Source organism: Lagopus leucura, unplaced genomic scaffold, assembly GCF_019238085.1.
Source record: "Lagopus leucura isolate 7727_CA_CO unplaced genomic scaffold, USGS_WTPT01 Super-Scaffold_73, whole genome shotgun sequence".
Taxonomy (NCBI): Eukaryota; Metazoa; Chordata; class Aves; order Galliformes; family Phasianidae; genus Lagopus; species Lagopus leucura.
The window spans coordinates 16,272,817-16,290,253 of NW_024962252.1; the positions used below are offsets into that span (position 1 = coordinate 16,272,817).

The 17,437-nt window shown below is 42.9% G+C and overlaps 1 protein-coding gene across 1 annotated transcript in view; it reads left to right on the forward strand.

Annotated features, from left to right (window-relative positions):
• Positions 1 to 17,437, forward strand: part of LOC122184881 (elongin-A-like) — a 58,162-nt gene that overhangs the window by 6,106 nt on the left and 34,619 nt on the right. The gene's annotated exons all lie outside the window — the stretch shown is intronic.

Below are 17,437 nucleotides of genomic sequence, written 5' to 3' on the forward strand. Positions count from 1 at the left end.
CCTGGGACTCTTCAGTCTGGAGGAGGCTGAGAGGGGAATCCCATAACTGTTTATAAGTAACTAACGTGTGGGAATCAAATGGAAGGGGGCAGACTCTTCCAGACCCTACAATTCTGTGATGCAACACATCATACCTGGATTTTAACACCATATTTCAAGAAAGGAAAGCAGAACCTGTGTCTGCTGTGCCAGGAGCCTTGAAGGGAAGAACAGCCATAATGCTGTGCAGTTCTCCCACCTTGGAGTGTGCCATGGTGGGCAGCCTGAGTTCAATCATCCTGCTTTGGGATGTTCTGTCCAGCGGCAACCTGGAGTCACAAGCTCGTCCTGTCCTGGGAGCAGCTCCATTTGTCCCCTTGTGGTGAGGTCTCCTTCCCAGGGAAAGCAAGTATCTAGGAAATGTATAGATACCTAGCATGAATCTCAGTTTCTTTTGGACCAGCAGGCATTCAGGTCATGTCCAGCACAAGGTACTGAACAATCACAGTATTAGATCTGCAATCTGTAAGTATCAGAGACTTCTCAAGACAGGATCTGATTTCCTATCCAATTTGTGCATCTGTTCATTGCCTGGCAGCTCATTTTGTAGTGCAGTTCTTTCTCCCTTAGTCATTCAATTTTGTTACTGTGGTTTAAATTATGGTTGATTGATTTCTGATAGGAATAGTCAATATTTACAAGATTGCTCATTCTGGAAGCCTTTGGCCATGTAACAATGAACCAAATGGGAATGATCCCCTGTTTTAAATGGCCACGCATACAGGTATTTTGTATCTTTGATAAAGCAGCAGCAGAAACTACCTAACCTTCAGGAAGAAAATGAGATAGCAGAGTAGAATTTGATAAGATAAGAGCTTTTCAGAAACTCCAGTGAAAGCTTTCCAAGCCTCTAAATAAGTCCAAAGTCCCAAAAAAGGATCTGATTTAAACACTTGATCTTTTTGTCAGATTGAAGCAGGGGTGGTTGCAAGAAGATTATACAAAAATTACCTTATATTGATTTTTCCCCAAGTATGAAATCCCAGAGAGTATTTTAACCTAAAGAACTACATCCGGTAAGAAAGACTGAGGCAGTCAGCAAATACCCTTTGATATTTTACTAATAACCAGGACATCGTTTTCCTTAAAGAATAAGTCATTGTTCGCAAGGAAAGAAAAATAATAACTGGTGTTTATATAATATTACTGCATAGCATTGGCTGCAACTGTGAAAGTTGTTGAAAAGCAATCTCAAACTTACACTGAGTGCCATCCCTTAGTTTCTGTGTGACTTGTGGCTCTTTATGGCTAATGGGGAGAAATATATTTTTAGACATAATATTGCACAAAAGTACTTTTTTCAGGAATACACTGAAAACCAGAATACCTTAAAGTCTGCTAATAATTACACACAGAATAGTTTCCGGAGATCAGTTGCATCTTCCTCAGCTGCAGGAAGCTGGAAATGCTTTTTTTTTTTGAAATTTCTCTAAGTGGAGTAATTGTGACAGTTTTAAAAGTTGGTCTAGTGCTTAGTGTTATAGCTCTTTATTTTTAAATACATTTTTACAATTTATAGCCTCTGAGGAACTGGAAAGTGGCCTTAAGCATAAATAGTCCTAGTGTGCAGGTAGACAAACTGAGGAGCAGAGATGTCAAGCTGCTTCAGGTAGGATCCAGGATGCTTCCTTTAAAAACATACAATAATTATTGCTTTACTTTAACTGTAGATTATCAGCTATAGGGGCTGCTCCAGTTATCTTAGGGTAAGAGGCTAAATTTCTCATGAAGTATGTTGTGAAATTAACACATAAGAAAGAATAAGTGGCAGGAATCTGTGGACAGAGGTAGTGGGACCAGCAGGTGGTGAACTGGGCAGTAGCTTGCCAGACATGGTCTGGCATCCTGTTCTCTTCTGTCCCCTCTGTATGCACTGGAACAGTCATTTGTGCATCTGTGTAGCTAACTGGAGCTCGGAACTACAGGGATGTTTAGTGGCATCCCTGCCCTATGCCAGCTTTGCAGGGGAGAGCACCGTTCTGAAGAGCGCTGCTGAAAAGGTCAGGACTAATGAGAGACCACTTGGGTAAAGCTGTGTGTTCCCTACCAAACCATTGATGTGAAGCTTGAACCTTTTGATGGTGACCTTCTGATCTCCTGGTCAGTGGAGTGGGTAAATGATGTGTGCTGTGCCCTCGCTTTCTCTGACCGATTCCCTTGGGAGGCTTGACAAACCAGATTCCCCTTGCTATTCAACTGTTGATATTAAAGTTACGATCATAAAAGAATAACAATATGCAAGTAGGTTTTAAAATAGTGCTACCTTTGTATGTTTGTGTTTGCATTAGTAACATTGCCTTGTGCAAGGTACAGCGGTTTTATATTCCAAGTTTCAGCTCAGGCTCTGTACTATATATTTATACCTGACATATGCAATTCATGAAGATTTTAAGTGTGAAGAAATAGTTAATACTTAGCAGGTGAGGTAAGAGTTGGAACCCAAACCAAGCCTTCCATTAGTAAATCCCTAAAGTCTCCATTGTGTTTGAGGCTTATGAAAATAAGTGCTTGGATTCTAACCCTTGCTAATACTGCCAGTAACAGTATGTGGTTACCCAGTAGTTTATAACCGTATGTTCTTTAGTCTTTGCCCAAATCCCCATTTCTGTGAAAGAATGCATCAGACACAAAGATAAGAGTAGAGGAAATGTAACCCTTACCCCATATAACCTGTAAATACTGTAAAGTTTTATCACTGGAACTGTACTTTGCACAGTTATGTAAAAAAGACAGCTTCTGCCTGCCAAACACGCCGTGCTCCCATGCTTCGTGGTGCTTACAGCAGGACTCCTGTCTGTTTAGCTCATGGGATTAGCTATGACCACCCGGTTCTTTCCAGCTGTAGGGTCATATGTCTCCAGGAGGAGGTAGTAAGGGCACTGCCGAAGCAGCAGTGCTGCTCTGATCCAACATATATCCATGCTCAATGCCAAGGGACAGAGGAGGCTCCCCTTTGGCATGCATGCACACAAGTTTTGGTCCCATGGATTATCCCATGAGAAACCTTTTTACTTCTCAAATTTCTCGTGATTCTTGTCCCACCAGTCTACTTTAATCTTTCTTTTCACAAGAGCTGTGTAATACTGTGTAATACTCCATCAAGGAAATAGCTTTAACCTAATCATGAAATAGTTGCTCAAAATCGCAAGTAGAATCCTGTTTATTACTGGAGGTAACAGAAGATTAAATTTATTAGTGAGCTAATGCATGTTCCAGACATCTCAAGAATCAACAGTGCTTTCAGCTAGGTTACCAAATGCTAGTGAAGCAGAAACATGAATGTTTCTGGCATTTCCATTTTCAACAAACAAACCTACTAGATCAAAACAGGAAATCTTGGCCTTCTGTTGAATGCTTCAGGTAGTCAAATAATTTTACGTCTTATTTGTATCTTTCTGTGACAGCTCGTGTTTCTAGAAAGATCTTTTCTCCTAGAAAGTATGTATGGGTGGGCTCAGCAGCACTACTTACTCCCTGTAAGAAGCTGTGTTACAAGGGAAGAGTTGGGCAGGTTGTTGCCTCGGTGTTGCTCCCATACACAGTGCAAACATTGCTGTTAGATGTAGCTATGGACAGTGGGTTGCAGTAGCTTTGGTAGTGTTACCACACGCGTTTCTCAGCATCTGTTGCAGAAAGAAGTGCTCCTAATTGACCAAGGAGGTTGCCTGGAGGCGAGGATGAGATTCTTGGAATACAAAGGTGCTACAGATGAAAAGAAATGCACAGCTCCCAGGGGTTACCAGAGTGCCTTGTGAAAACATTGGACACTGCTGCACATTTTAGATCACTAAGCTTCTGAAGTTTTCTCCTGAAGTTCTTTGTGTTCACCACAGATCATATTGTTCTCAGCGCTCAAAGGCAGGCTGATTAATTACTGATGGGCTGCAGATGGCTGTTAAGACAAGTCTATAGGGCAGGTAACAGAGAATTAGTGTCTGCAACAAAGCTGTCACAGGCGAAATTACACGTTTGGGCTTGAGATGATCTAACAGCTCATTTCCAAATAGTGGAAAAGGCTCTTTGCTCTACTCATTGCTCTCCTCACCTTGGCCCTTCTCTCCTCACTTGCACTGGCTTGTGTTTTTTTACCCTGCACCAAGCCAATTCAGTTTACTGGAAAAAGGTGAATCATTTTGTGATGTTGTGTGGATTTGACTCAAACCATGAAGGTATGTACTGAGGAGCACCATAGCTAATGCTAGTGGATAGGACTGCATGCTGGGTCTGGGTCTCAGAAAAGGAAGATAGGAAACACAGCCTATATCTCACAGGCAAGCTGGTAAGTAAATCAGCTTTCTTGTAATGTGCTCTTACCCCTGAATAGCAAACATCCAAGTTCTGTTCATGCACAATTCGCTTTTACACCATTCCATATATAGAAGTTGTTTTTATTTGCTGTTATGGTTTAGCCTTTCACAGAGTGAGTATTACAGATCAGCCAGCGTCACAGCAGCAAGAAGGCTTTGCTCTGCAGGAATGTGGTCAATAAAGTTTGAATATTTTCTAAACTCATTTTTCAGCTCCCTGCAAGAGAGATAACCTGATAACCACAATCTCTCTTGCCATCTCCACAGAATCTAGGTAGGCTTTCTTTCTTTCTGGTTGTTTTTTTTTTTTTTCCTCCTATCTTAGATTTCTGGAAATACATCAACTTTTCATTTTCCTCTCAAAACTTTGTAAAGAAACTATGAAGCTAGACAGCAAACAAATAAATGTACTGTCCTGGAGAGATTTTATGTGATTGAGACAGAGGAAAGGAAGGAAAGCTAATGATTGTCAGCAAGTGGTAATCACTCCATTGTTCAAAGTATTTTTCAGATTAACTCAGACATTTTCTGTTTCTTCCGAAGTCAAATTCAGTGTTTCCACTGGCTGCAGTTGAAGGAGTTTTAATCTCATAAATTCTGAACCATTCTCTTTTTCACCTTAAAATAATAAAATATGGTATTATTTCAGAGCTAGGTCAGCGATCAGATATGCGGATTCATCATTCATTTTAACAGTAATCTGACTGTTTCCTCATTCTTCTGCTAAGCCTGATATAAAAGGAAAGGCACCTCCCAAGCTATCGTCTCCTGAAAGGTCATATAAGGTTTTCTTTTCCTCCTTTTGAGTTTGATGGGAAGTAGAGCTTCAGGCCCATTAAAACCAAAACACAACAAAAACACGCTCCTCACGCAACAGCATTTTGAGATGAGCACCACAGTGACTTAGTGCCTTTGGTATCCTGCATCAGATAGGCAGGTGCAGTGGGCAGGTATGCTAGAGAATTAGGTGCAGGGCAGCAGATAGTCTGCACATGCCTCAACACTGAGCCTCAGTGAAATGGCTGGTAGGGATCAAGGTCCACATCTGGACATAAGTTACCCGAAGTAGCCAAGCTATTCACATGGTACTGCTGATACAATGTAGGACCTCTTGAATCCCTACACCCTCTATGTTGGTAGGTGGCTAGATGTGGTATGGTAGAGTACTCAAGATGGCATCAACTTAGGAAAACCTAAATCTTGTTTGAAGAAATCCTAGAGCTATTGTGTGAAGGAGCCATGGTTGAAAGATGTAGCCTGCAGAGTGTACTTGTTTGATTTTCTTTACAGATTGTTCTCTGACACCTTTTCCAGCTTATCTTCTTTTTGAGAAACAGAGTACTTGTGTTGCTTTCTTCCTTGCATCTCTTAGTTTGGAGGTATGTCTAATCCCATTCATAGGATTGTAAGAAAGGGTGAATCTTTGGAATCCCACCAAATACCAGCCTGCAGCTGCCATTGCCACAGACAGCTCTTCGCCTAATGCTCCTGGTGCCACAAATGTGGCCCCTGTGCTTTCTCTTGGGAAGCAGGAGGACTGGATGTTTTGCCTTATTCCCTCAGTTTTGACCCATCTGACCACCTTAAGGATCCTTCTAAAAGGAATCTGTCCTTCTATGTGCATGCATGTCAGTAATGGATATGGTGTTCAATTCTGTGAGAGATCAGAGGCAATTGCAGGTTTTCCGTTTCACATTTCGCTATGGTATCTTGAGGCATTTTTCTGTACTCTGCAAACTTATGCTGCAGCGAGTCAGAAATGCAGACAAGATGTGCATCTTTTGGGGCTGAGCTGAAAGATTCTGTTCCCTGAAGGGTCTTAACTGTGTTTACTGCAGAATATGGAAGGCTTTAGAGTTAAGTTGAAAAGTTGACAGGAGAGCAGAATTAGTGCCATAGTGAATGCAGCTGGATATCGCACAGCCTGTGGAAAGGAAGACCTGAAAAGATCTGAAAGGTCCTGCTTGGTCTTCATTTTTAAAATTTTCTTGTCTTGGACTACAGAGTCTAAGCACTCAGCTTCAGCTGAATTTTACAAGGAGTTGAACTGCCAAAATAAAACTGTACATTTTAAATTTTCTATTCAGAGCCTTGCTGAGAAAGGGTTCAGTAAGCGAGGCAGAGTGCAGCTCTCTGAGTGACACTGCTAATAAAAATCTCACCTAGACTCTCGTTAAGAAACCTCTGCTGTTCCTGTACACTGAATGAAGCAGGGATCTCCTGAAAGGAATGCTACTGCAGTTGTACCGTTTGAAAGATGTACTGTAATGCATAAACAGCAGGGTGCCACATTAAATTAATTCTAGCATTTCATGATGTTGGAGGGTTTGACTTCACAATGCTAATTCTCATTCGGTGCAGTGTTGTGATTCGTAGATTTACCAGACCATTTGAACACATGCTTTGAGAGGTGGTTGTCTACAAGGAATCAGTCCCAAAAGGACACACTATAGGTGTGTTCCCACTGCCTTTCACACGATACTTGTCGACAAAAGAAACTGTTTTTTTCCTGGCTCCAGAAGAAGTTGGGATGAGATAAATCCAAAACTGCCCAGCTATTTGCTCTCGTGCTTTCTTTGCTGTAAATGGGTCCCTCATGCAGGTCTAGCAGCCATCCAGTAACTGAAGTGGGCCTATGGGAAAGCTGGGAAGAGACTTTTGATAAGGGCATGCAGTGACAGGATGAGGGGAAATGGCTTTAAACTGAAAGAGGGTAGATTAGATATTAGGAAGGAATTCCTTACTGTGAGGGTGGTGAGGCACTGGAACAGGTTGCCCAGAGAGGATGTGGATGCTCCCACCCTGGAGGCATTCAAGGCCAGGCTGGATGGGGCTGTGAGCAACCTGGTCTAGCGGGATGTGCTCCTGCCTATAGCAGGGAGTTCGGAAATATATGATCTTAAAGGTCCTTTCCAACCTAATCCACTCTGTGATCCTATGACTGTAATATTCTGTGACTCAGTTCTTCCTGCCTAGCTCTCCCTGCAGGCTCCTTGTGCAGACTCTTGCCTTGGGGCCTATGTGGCAGGGCAGGGCCTGGGCAGCAGCAGGATGCTGTGCAGGGCAGGCGCAGCCCTCAGGCCCGTGACCAGTGGCCTTCCATCTCTGCACAACAGAGCAGGAATTTCTTTGAGGAGTCTGAGGAATTCCACATAGAGCACAGCTCTCACCTCTCCAAATTTTAAATTTCCTACCAAATTTGTAGAAGAATTCACTTCCCAAAGGATCATCTGTAGGAGCTTTAACATAGAAAACATGGCATGTTTCCTACCTAGTCTTGTTCTCAACAAGTGAAAAGGAGGCTTATTTCTTGCCTTCTCTTAGCAGTAGCAAACATTTTTGTTAATTTTAATGATGGGCACTTTTAGTGATAAGAAAGATGAAAACTTTCAGCTTTACAAAGTCAGATGAGGATCTTCAAATATGAACAGCTGGATACCCTTTCCTGGAACTGGTGTTGTGAGCTTTGTTTTATGGTACCATCAGAGAATGTTTAACAAAGCTCAGTCAGATTTTTTGTTGTTGTTGTTCCTGTCCTGATTTTATCACATTTTCTTTCCCTAAGGCATGCAATTTCATTTTCTTGCTCTAAAATAAGGATATTATCTGCTTGTATTTTTGAAGGAAGCACATCTCATTTCTGCATTTAATGCTTGTCCCACTTGCACACTGACTTCTCCAAGACCTACAGATCAGCAGCAGAATCAAAAAGATAATTAAAAGTGAGAAAGGGATCAGAAGGCAGTAACTTGTTCATGAAGAAACGTTTGCATTAAGGATATATATTGCCTAAGCATATATATACTGTAAATTTTCTCATGCTCTTGAAACACTGAGAGATCAACCAATAGATACTGTGATTTTGAAATGGAACGGTATTATTTTGAGAAGCAATACCAAAAGTAATTGTAATTGCCAGAAATCCACAGAAATTGTTAGTTTTTCTCCAGAAAGTGCAGAGCAAAGAGAGAAGCTGTCCTGGATAAAGCTGTTCTTCAGTTACTGACCCAGCAGTAAGATCGTTACTTCTGAAAGTTTAATACTATTTTGTAGGGATTCAGTAAGCTGCTGTTTCTTAGCAAAGGCTGGCAGTGCTCTCTGCACAAGCTGGCTGACTCCACTGGCACCAAACTGTTGGTCCTGTGCCCCCTGAAAGCTTTTTGTTTTAATCTCAGACTGCTTGGAGTGGAGAGCAACTAACATTTGTGGATGGGTTTTCCTGCAGTCGTTCTTTGTGTATCTGTGTGCCATACTATGCTTACACATAGCCATATATAACCATGCTTAGATGGTTATTGTGGCAAACTACATTTGGAATAATCTAAGAGGATCAAATCTTCTTTAAGAAAACAAATGAGCAGATAGGTCCTTTTTATGAATTCATTTAATTTTTTCTTCTGACATATCAACAAATGAAGCCAAAGAGATATGGCTGGTCCCATACTTGAGCTATGTCATGCTATTTAACTGTACTAATAAGAAAGTGACTCAGCATTCATATGATATATTTATATGATACATTCAGATATTGAAATGTAGAATCAGGTAAAAAGTTTGGACAGCACATGAACATTTCACCCTGATGTTAATGTATTATCTCAAAGAAGGTCAAAGGGCAGCCTTCTGGAACGCAAATAGATTAATATTTTATCCTTAATTACCTTTAAGCTGTCTGCTTGTTTTCCAGTTGGCACCTGTTCTTCCTAAATGACTTTAATTTCAAATTGGAACCAATAGATCAGATTTGCCACAGATTTTGCACTTTCCTATCAAGAGTGGTAGGAAGCACTAGAAACCAGAAAAATGGATGATTGTGACAATTGATATTTTCTCTTCTGACTAGTTGGCTTATTTCAATTCCTTGAACTGTAAATTATTTACAAAAGCTTCAAGCAGAAAATCCAGGAGTGCATCTTGCACAGTAGTTTCAGGGGACAAATAGCCGTAGAAATTAAACTCATGGGAAAGTCAAGTGACTTTCTTTTTGAAGCACATTCCTGTTTGTGAGAGAAAGGGACTTAGAGCTGGAGGAGGCAGCTTTGAGACAAATCCCACAGAACTCACACTGTAGCAGCAGCTACAGATCAACGCCTGGGTCAGTGAGCAGCATGGCCCAAATCTACTAATTCATTTCACAAAGAAATCAGAATTTGTCCAATCGCTTAGTCTCTACCAACTCTACATGCTGTTACCCACATAATAACAGTCCTCTCCAAAAATAAAAATTCAAGGCCAAGTTACATTTCACATAGACTTGAAAACTCAATTTATCTGTAACTAAATTAACAGAAGGAAGTCCTTGAACAACTTTTGTGTTAGTTTCTACTTCTCTGCAAAAACACGAAGCCTTGCTGTCAGGCTATGAGAGGCTCACGTACCATGTGCCCTTCCATAATGTGAAAGGTCTCTCTCATTTCTGTCCAGTCATTCTCTGTTGGCCCTGTTTCACATGAGCAAACTCGCTAGCAAACCAATAACTTCATATTTGCACATTATGTTGGGCATAAAATGCCCAGAGCCACGTGGTGCTGGGACAGGTTGTCATTGCACAACTCACTTGTGCTATCAGCATGAGAAAGCTGGCTCTCCTTCAGCAGACTAATAAGAAACAGTGTTGAAGTCATTAGAGAAAGTCTTCATTTTATCAGTAATGTATGTCTTTCTAACACAACGTACGGAATGCATTCATTTTTCTATTTTTTTTCCCCAGTCAAAATTCCCTAAAGCTATCTCAGTTTTCTGCAACTTTCACAATACCTAGCAACTTGGACTGGATTATTTTTTTGTGTCCGGAAAGAAACTCTATAGTTGTTCCACAGAATTCTTGTAGCTCTTGTGAACCTGCACTGTAGACCTTATTAGGCATTTTGTGGGCAAACTCCAGGCTTGCAGAAACAGAGGTGTGTGGCAACCCAAGCTGAACTCTAAAAGGAACGTGTGGAAGAAAGTCTCAATGTCTTTTACAAGTTAATAGATTTTTTTTTCTTTTCTTTTTTATTCTGTTTTCCATCACAGAACATCTTAATAATCTCATCTTGTTGAAACCCATATCTTGCATGACTTCTCTTTGATCTTCTGGCTTTCATCGCTTTGTTTCTTTAACTTTGCTAGGAAAACATACATTGATTCCTGCAAAAACTTGCAAAAGACAGGAAGGCAAGTGAGCTACATTCACCATGGTAGAAAAAGGCAGCTTGCTGGTACTTGCTGTCAAGCAACAAGTGGTGGTTCTAGCTGCTGTGATGACACCAGCACTGGGGTGCATTGCTCAGGATGCTCACACACTCACAAGGTGTGTGGGGATTCTGAACAGATGGAGTGGGCTGAGCTGATGGAGTGGGCTCAGAAAGAGGCAGAAAATGGCCTGAGGTCTGGAAAAGCTGTTATACAGAATTTTTTTAGGCCATTAAAGTGATAAATAGAATCATAGAATCATGGAATATCCCGAGTCAGAATGGACTCATAGGGATCACAGAGTCCAATTCCTGACTCCACACAGGGCCTCCCAAAATAAATGTAATTTTCTGAATTTACTTTTACACTTTAAGAAGATAAATCAACTTGAAACTCGCTGCCTTTGTTTCAGTACATTATCTAACTGAATGAACAGTTGTGAGTTTTACACAGAAGTTATTGTGTGTAGCTTTATGCGGTTTATTATCTGGGACCTTAAATATTTAAATCTGATGTATGGGCATGAAATCTAGAACAGACCAGTTGACACAACAAATAATTTACTGAATGCAGCATCTTCTGTGGAAATATGCACAAATTTATCTTTATTTTCTCGCCTTTACCCTGTACTTCTTGATTTTTCAGCCTAGCATCCCAAGGAAGGAACTCTTTGGTGATCGTGTCTGTTCATCTGTCCCCCTCTGCTAACTTTTAAACTGACTGCCAAATTTTAACACTGCAATAGTATGGCACATAGCTCAAAGGCATTCGGATTAATTTCACCTAAGTTTAGACTCTGGATATCGTATCAGTATGTAGTATCATCTGAATTGTCACCTTAGGTTGTCCTTACAGTTAGTGGAGACCAGTTGGCACTTCTCAACTGGATTCAACTGTCCTGATTCAGACATCTATTTTGGGATAGCATGAATCACAAGCCAAGAGTGCCTTTCTGTACCACTTAGTTGGGATCAACAGCTGAGATGAAGAACAGCCTAATAGTGGAGTTTTCTATGAGACATCTGAAAACTGGCTCTATGTAAGAAATGAAATTTATATGTCCACTGAGGCCAAAGCTGTGGTGTGTGCCCTCCAGCAGTGGCTAGCTGGTGGTCAGCTGCTGTGGGTATCAGGCTGGTAGCTGGCATTGACCCCTTGTTGGGAGCTAGGGGAGCTGATGGTGCCCTTCATCCTGCTGCTATCTAGGGGATGTGCCAAGGAGATGAGTGCACTGCCAAGGTGAGGAGACAGTGGTACAGAGCTTTGGGTTGTTGTGATGGGTGGTAAGAAAAAAGACACTAGTTGGTAAGAAGCAAGTCTTCACTGGATTTACTTCTCACAGAATTAATTGCTTGTTCTCATGAAATCACCTCATTTCTGCATGCTGTGACTGCTCACATGAAACCACTTCTACAACAGCCCTTTCATCATGCAGAGGCCAAGCCCTACCTCTGATCAACATAGGGTGCTAATTTCCATTTTCAGCTTGACAATTTTTGAACTTCCGTGTTTTTCCTCACCGCCACTCTTCCTTCTCAGAAAAAGTCACCACAGATACCTGCAAAACTAATTATTTTCTCTGAATTTCCCCGGGCCTGCTAAAGTTCTGATGATGACTGAGTGACTGCTCTGCTGAGGCTGCTCCCCACATTCATTATCTCCGTTTCCCATGGCTGTCCTGCTCCTGCTCCACATTCTCTGGGTCAGAGCATCTCTTTGCTGAATGCAGTAAATGTCTTACTCAACAAACCTAAATCTGTAAAATGCACAGTAATGCAAATAAAGAAGTAGGAATACACTACTGTTCTGATTCTGTCCTGAATGTTGGCACTACTCATTCTAAAATGCTGGGCCTGGGATGTGTCGTGACAGTGTACCCACTGCAATGTTTCCTGGTTAATCTCAGTCACTTGGCTGTTTGCAGAAGACTGAGAAGCAGCATCGCTGCAGGAGAGGCAGACACACTGGCAGCAACAGCATCTCACAGGAGGAAATGACCAGAAGGAGACATTTCTCAGGAGCCTGTTAATCCCTGCAATGTCATTGAATGACAAGAGTCATTACTGCCTTAATAACCTTCATAACAAGTTGTGCTTTGTCATGGTGACTTTCTGTAAGTAATAAGGCAGGGCATTGCTCAAGGCTGGCATTAGTTTAGTTGCCTCCACAAGACTGTTCTCATCTCAGGATGTCTTGCTAATGCATATTTAGTTAGTAACTTACTTTATGGGCACAATTCCATTCATGTGCACATTTTCATTATCAGCGAAGCATAGCTCACTGCTCTGTTTTTCAAAAGGCATAACAGAGATAGCTCAGTGTTTGCTCATAGCCACAGGGCGATTCAGTGACTCACTCAAAGAGCGGTGCGAAAGGCAGGCAGTTTTTGTGTATGTTTCATTATAGGAAAACCAACATAAGTAATAAGGGCTCGGTGAAAAACTTCAGAACAAATGAACCGGAGCAATCACCCCCAAGCTGGTGCTGCTCAGAATTTTCTTTGGATTTGTGTGCTGAATGTCAGACGGTGGATGCTGCCTCCTCCTTCCACCTTCAGAAGCTTCAGCCTCTATATATCTCCAGCAAGGCCACTGCCCAAGATTCATTTCTTTGGGTATCTTTGTCCTCCGGGTTGGACAGCAGTGGTAAGTATGGTAGTGACGTGCAGTGAACTTGTTGCCATCCTTTTGCTGAAAAAGGATAGGTCTTTTGATCACAGCGAAACGAGTCATTTCTCAGTTCTTTCCAGTTTGCTGCCAGTCATGTTCCTGGTACCAATACTGACCATTCCTTTGTCCTCCCTTTACTGCTTTGTCTCTTGCATACTTTCACTCCTGCCTCATCCAACAGTTTCTTTCTTTGCCATAGGTCATTGGTCTGCCTTTCAGGGGCTGTCTTGCAAAACACAGCTGACGCCAGTGTTCAGTCAATAGCAGTAAGTCAGGTAGAAGGAAGCCGAGAAAGAGTCTCTGAACTATCTCTATGCATGCGCATCTGTTCTGCACCAACCTGTTAAGGCTCAATTAATGTAAGTTGTTGCTGAACAGTTATTTCAGGTTGCCTCGTGGTTGGAAAGACTAATATGCATGGAATTCTGCAATTAAAAGACACAATGGCCTCAAAACAAAATTGCAAGCCAAAGAAATCTTCAAGCGCAGAGACAGATAGACAGTATCTAGAGCAGAATCCAGTTCCATGAGAATGCCTTTGCTCTAACGTGTCTATTATAAATGTGCTTTGCTATGCTTTGCCTGTGGAGATCAGCGGCTCAGGCAGTGGAGATGAGTGGCTCAACTTAATGCTGGTGCTATTTCAGAAGCCTTAGACAAGTGGCTGTCACTGACAGGGGAAATTACAGGGGAAACCCTTGCCCTTTTGGAACAGCTGGGTGCCAGCCAGGACACCTTCCCAGTGCTGGACACATAGGGGTGAATCTTGACTCTAGCCAATACAGTCAGTAAAGTCTGAAAAGCAGTTCAGCTCTTCCTAAAGTAGGACCTTGTGAGTGACTGAATAAGTCACTTGATACGGCTGCACTGGCTGCTTCAAAGGAGCAATGGTAGATTAAAAAACATTTAGGTTTCCCAACAGATAATGCCTGCAACTGCTCAGTTTCATAACCTGCATGACTTATCTGGCTTCTTCTAAGTGGTCTGTCCCTCTGAAGAGATAAGATCACACAGAAATTTTCAGAACACTTGTTTCTCACACAAACTGCTCCAACTTCTGGCAGCTTGACCCAAGCTTGCTTTGCTTCTGCAGGGTGAACCATTCTCCTTTTCATCATTCCTTTCAACAGTGTCAGTCCTGGAAATGCACCTATCTCTTGTTTCAAAGGGTTTTTTGATAAAGAAGTATTCAGACCGCTGCTAAGAGCTGAGAGTGCTATTTATTACTCGCATAACACCATGAGAGAGCTCTGACTTGAATTTTAGTACAAGAATTATGATATCTGCTACCAGTTTTTTTCTAGTTTTGCTAAGATTCTTGGAGTTTTTGGTGTTCACCTAGACTGGGATCTCTCTTCTTCCTTCAGAGGAGCTGATCTGTTTCTTCTGATAATGCCACCAAGGTGTCCTTTTGCCAGGACAGAAGAAAAGAGCCTGTCACAGAAAAGTCACTGATGGCTCTGTTGGCTGCCTCAGTTCATTTGCTGTTGTTGCAGTGAGTGTGATCTAATGGAAAGCAGAACATTCTTATTATAGCAAGCTATAATTCACTGGCTGAACACTCAAGTGTATGCAGTCACCAGCACACAAGCTTTAGAGTAGCAGCTGGACCTAAATCTGTTTGCTACACTGTCCTCCCAGCTACATGGGAAAGAACTGTTTTTCCCAGTTCCTAAACTTCAGCAATTTCCATTTTGTGCTGAGATGAAAGCAGAAAATATTCTTGTAAACATTGTCCTGGAGCAGCCAAGAGATCAGCATTTAGGGCACTGGGTTGGGAGGCAGAAAATACATGTATGCACTCTCCTTCTCCGGTGGGGATAAATATTATGAAGTCCCTCTGGAATGAGCTCTGGCAGGGCAGACTAAGGAACCTTCGTATAGATTGGAGGTAGGGACCACAGATCTGGAACATGCCAACAGAGCTCCCACTGTGAGCCCAAAGGAGTTAAGCTGTTTGTCCTCCCTCGCCAGAGCTGTATCCTATTTGCTGTGGGAATGATGCTCTCTTGTGGTTGCCAGAATTGCATCCCACAGCTAAGAAAACTGTAACTGAGGAAAATGTTGTCTGCCTTCCTGTGTCACTGGACTGCGATGTTACTGACTCGGAGTCATTCAGCACCCCATCACTGAACGCCTGCATGTTTTTCAGGTCGCTTTACCACCCTGTTGGGCTCCTCTCAAGTCACAGTCCACTCCCAAAGTGTTCATGCAGAGATAGACAGGAGCTGAAGTAAGGAGGGCAGGCTGCCACTGACATTTTTTTACATGATATAACTGTCGTCTTTGCTTTTCCTCCTCTTTTCCCAACCCCAGCCTTCCCGTCTGAAATAAGAGTTTTACTCATAGAATCACAGAATCGCTCAGGTTAGAAAAGACCTTCAAGACCATCGAGACCAACCACGACCTAACCATACCACCCTAACTCTAACAACCCTCTGTTAAATCATGTCCCCGAGCACCACATCCAAATGGTTTTTAAACACATCCAGGGATGGTGACTCAACCACCTCCCTGGGAATCCTATTCCAGTGCTTCACAACTGAGCACTTTACTTTCTGTAAAGAAGTTTTTCCTGATATCCAACCTAAACTTCCCCTGGCACAACTTGAGGCCATTTCCCCTCGTCCTGTCACCTGTCACCAGTGAGAAGAGACCAACCCCACTCTCACTGCAAGCACCTTTCAGGTATGAAAGAGAGCAGTAAGGTCTCCCTTCAGCCTCCTCTTCTCCAAAACAAACAGCCCCAGTTCCTTCAGTCTCTCCTCATAGGGCATATTCTCCAAGCCCTTCACCACCTTGTTGCCCTTCTTTGGATCTGCTCCAGCACCTCCACGTCCTTTCTGTACTGATGTGCCTAAAACTGAACACAGCACTCGAGGTAAGGCCTCACCAATGCCGAGTACACGGGCAGGATGACTTCCCTAGTGCTGCTCACCACGCCGTTCCTGGTACAATACAGGGTGTCAGGATTCCGGCTTCCCTCCTGGATTGCCCCTTTTATTGTCACCGGGGTCCCGCTAGGACACGCCATGTCCCGCACAGCGCAGCACGCGGCTCGTGTCCTTCCTGCTGCTGCCCTCCTGCGTCCCGGAGCCGCCATGGCGCCGCGCGGCGGGAGCAGCGGTCCGGCTTCTTCCTCAGGTTTGATTTCAGTTCGCTGGAATAAGCAGCGCATCGCTGACATCAGCCTCGGCTAAGAGAAGCCGAAGGGGTTCTCGGCTGTCTTATCGAAGCTCTGGAGCGCTGCCTTATCGAAGATGTTCACCGTGCAATCATCTTCATTTGAAAGATAGCCGTACCGGATGAGGGACGTGGCTAGTGGTGATGGTGCTGACAGTTGGACTAGATGCTCTTAGAGGTCTTAATAATTCCATGACTCTAGGATTCTGTTATTTGTCCTTTTTCTGCTTTAGGGGATATTGCAGAAGGCAACATTATTCAGATTTTTTTTTTTTTTTTTTTTTTTTTTTTGTGCTTAGATCAATTATAAGGAATAACCTCATGCATCAGTGCAGGTTAGAGGGTGGTTTGCTGGAGAGGAGCTCTGTGGAAATGGGCTTGGGGGTCCTGGTGGACAACAGATTGGCCATAAGCCAGCAGTGTGCTCCACTGGCTAAGAAGACCAGTGGGATCCTGAGGTGCGTTAAAAGGAGTGTGGCCAGCAGGTCAAGGGAGGTGATTCTGCCCTTCTGCTCTGCCCTCGTGAGGCCACATCTGGAGTACTGTGTCCAGCTCTGGGATCCCCAGTTCCAAAAAGACAGAGATCTAGAGGAAGTCCAGCAGAGGGTGACAAAGATGATTAAGGGTCTGGAGCATCTCCATTATGAGGAAAGGCTGAGAAATCTGGGTCTGTTCAGCCTGCGGAAAAGAAGACAGAGGGGGAATGTGGTTAATATTTATAAATATCTAAAGGGAGGTGGGAGGCGAATGGATGAGGCCAGGCTCTTCTCAGCACTATGTATTGATAGGATAAGGAGCAATGACCTACAACGCGAACATGGGAAGTTCCATACTGACATGCAGAAGAACTTCTTTATGGTAAGGGTGATGGAGCACTGGAACAGGTTGCCCAGAGAGGTTGTGGAGTCTCCTTCTATGGAGATATTCAAGACCCATCTGGATCCCTACCTGTATGACCTATTGTAGGGAACCTGCTTTAGCAGGGGAGTTGGACTTGATTATCTCTTGAGGTCTTTCCTAGCCCCACAATTCTGTGATTCTCTGATATGTACCTTCAACAAATTC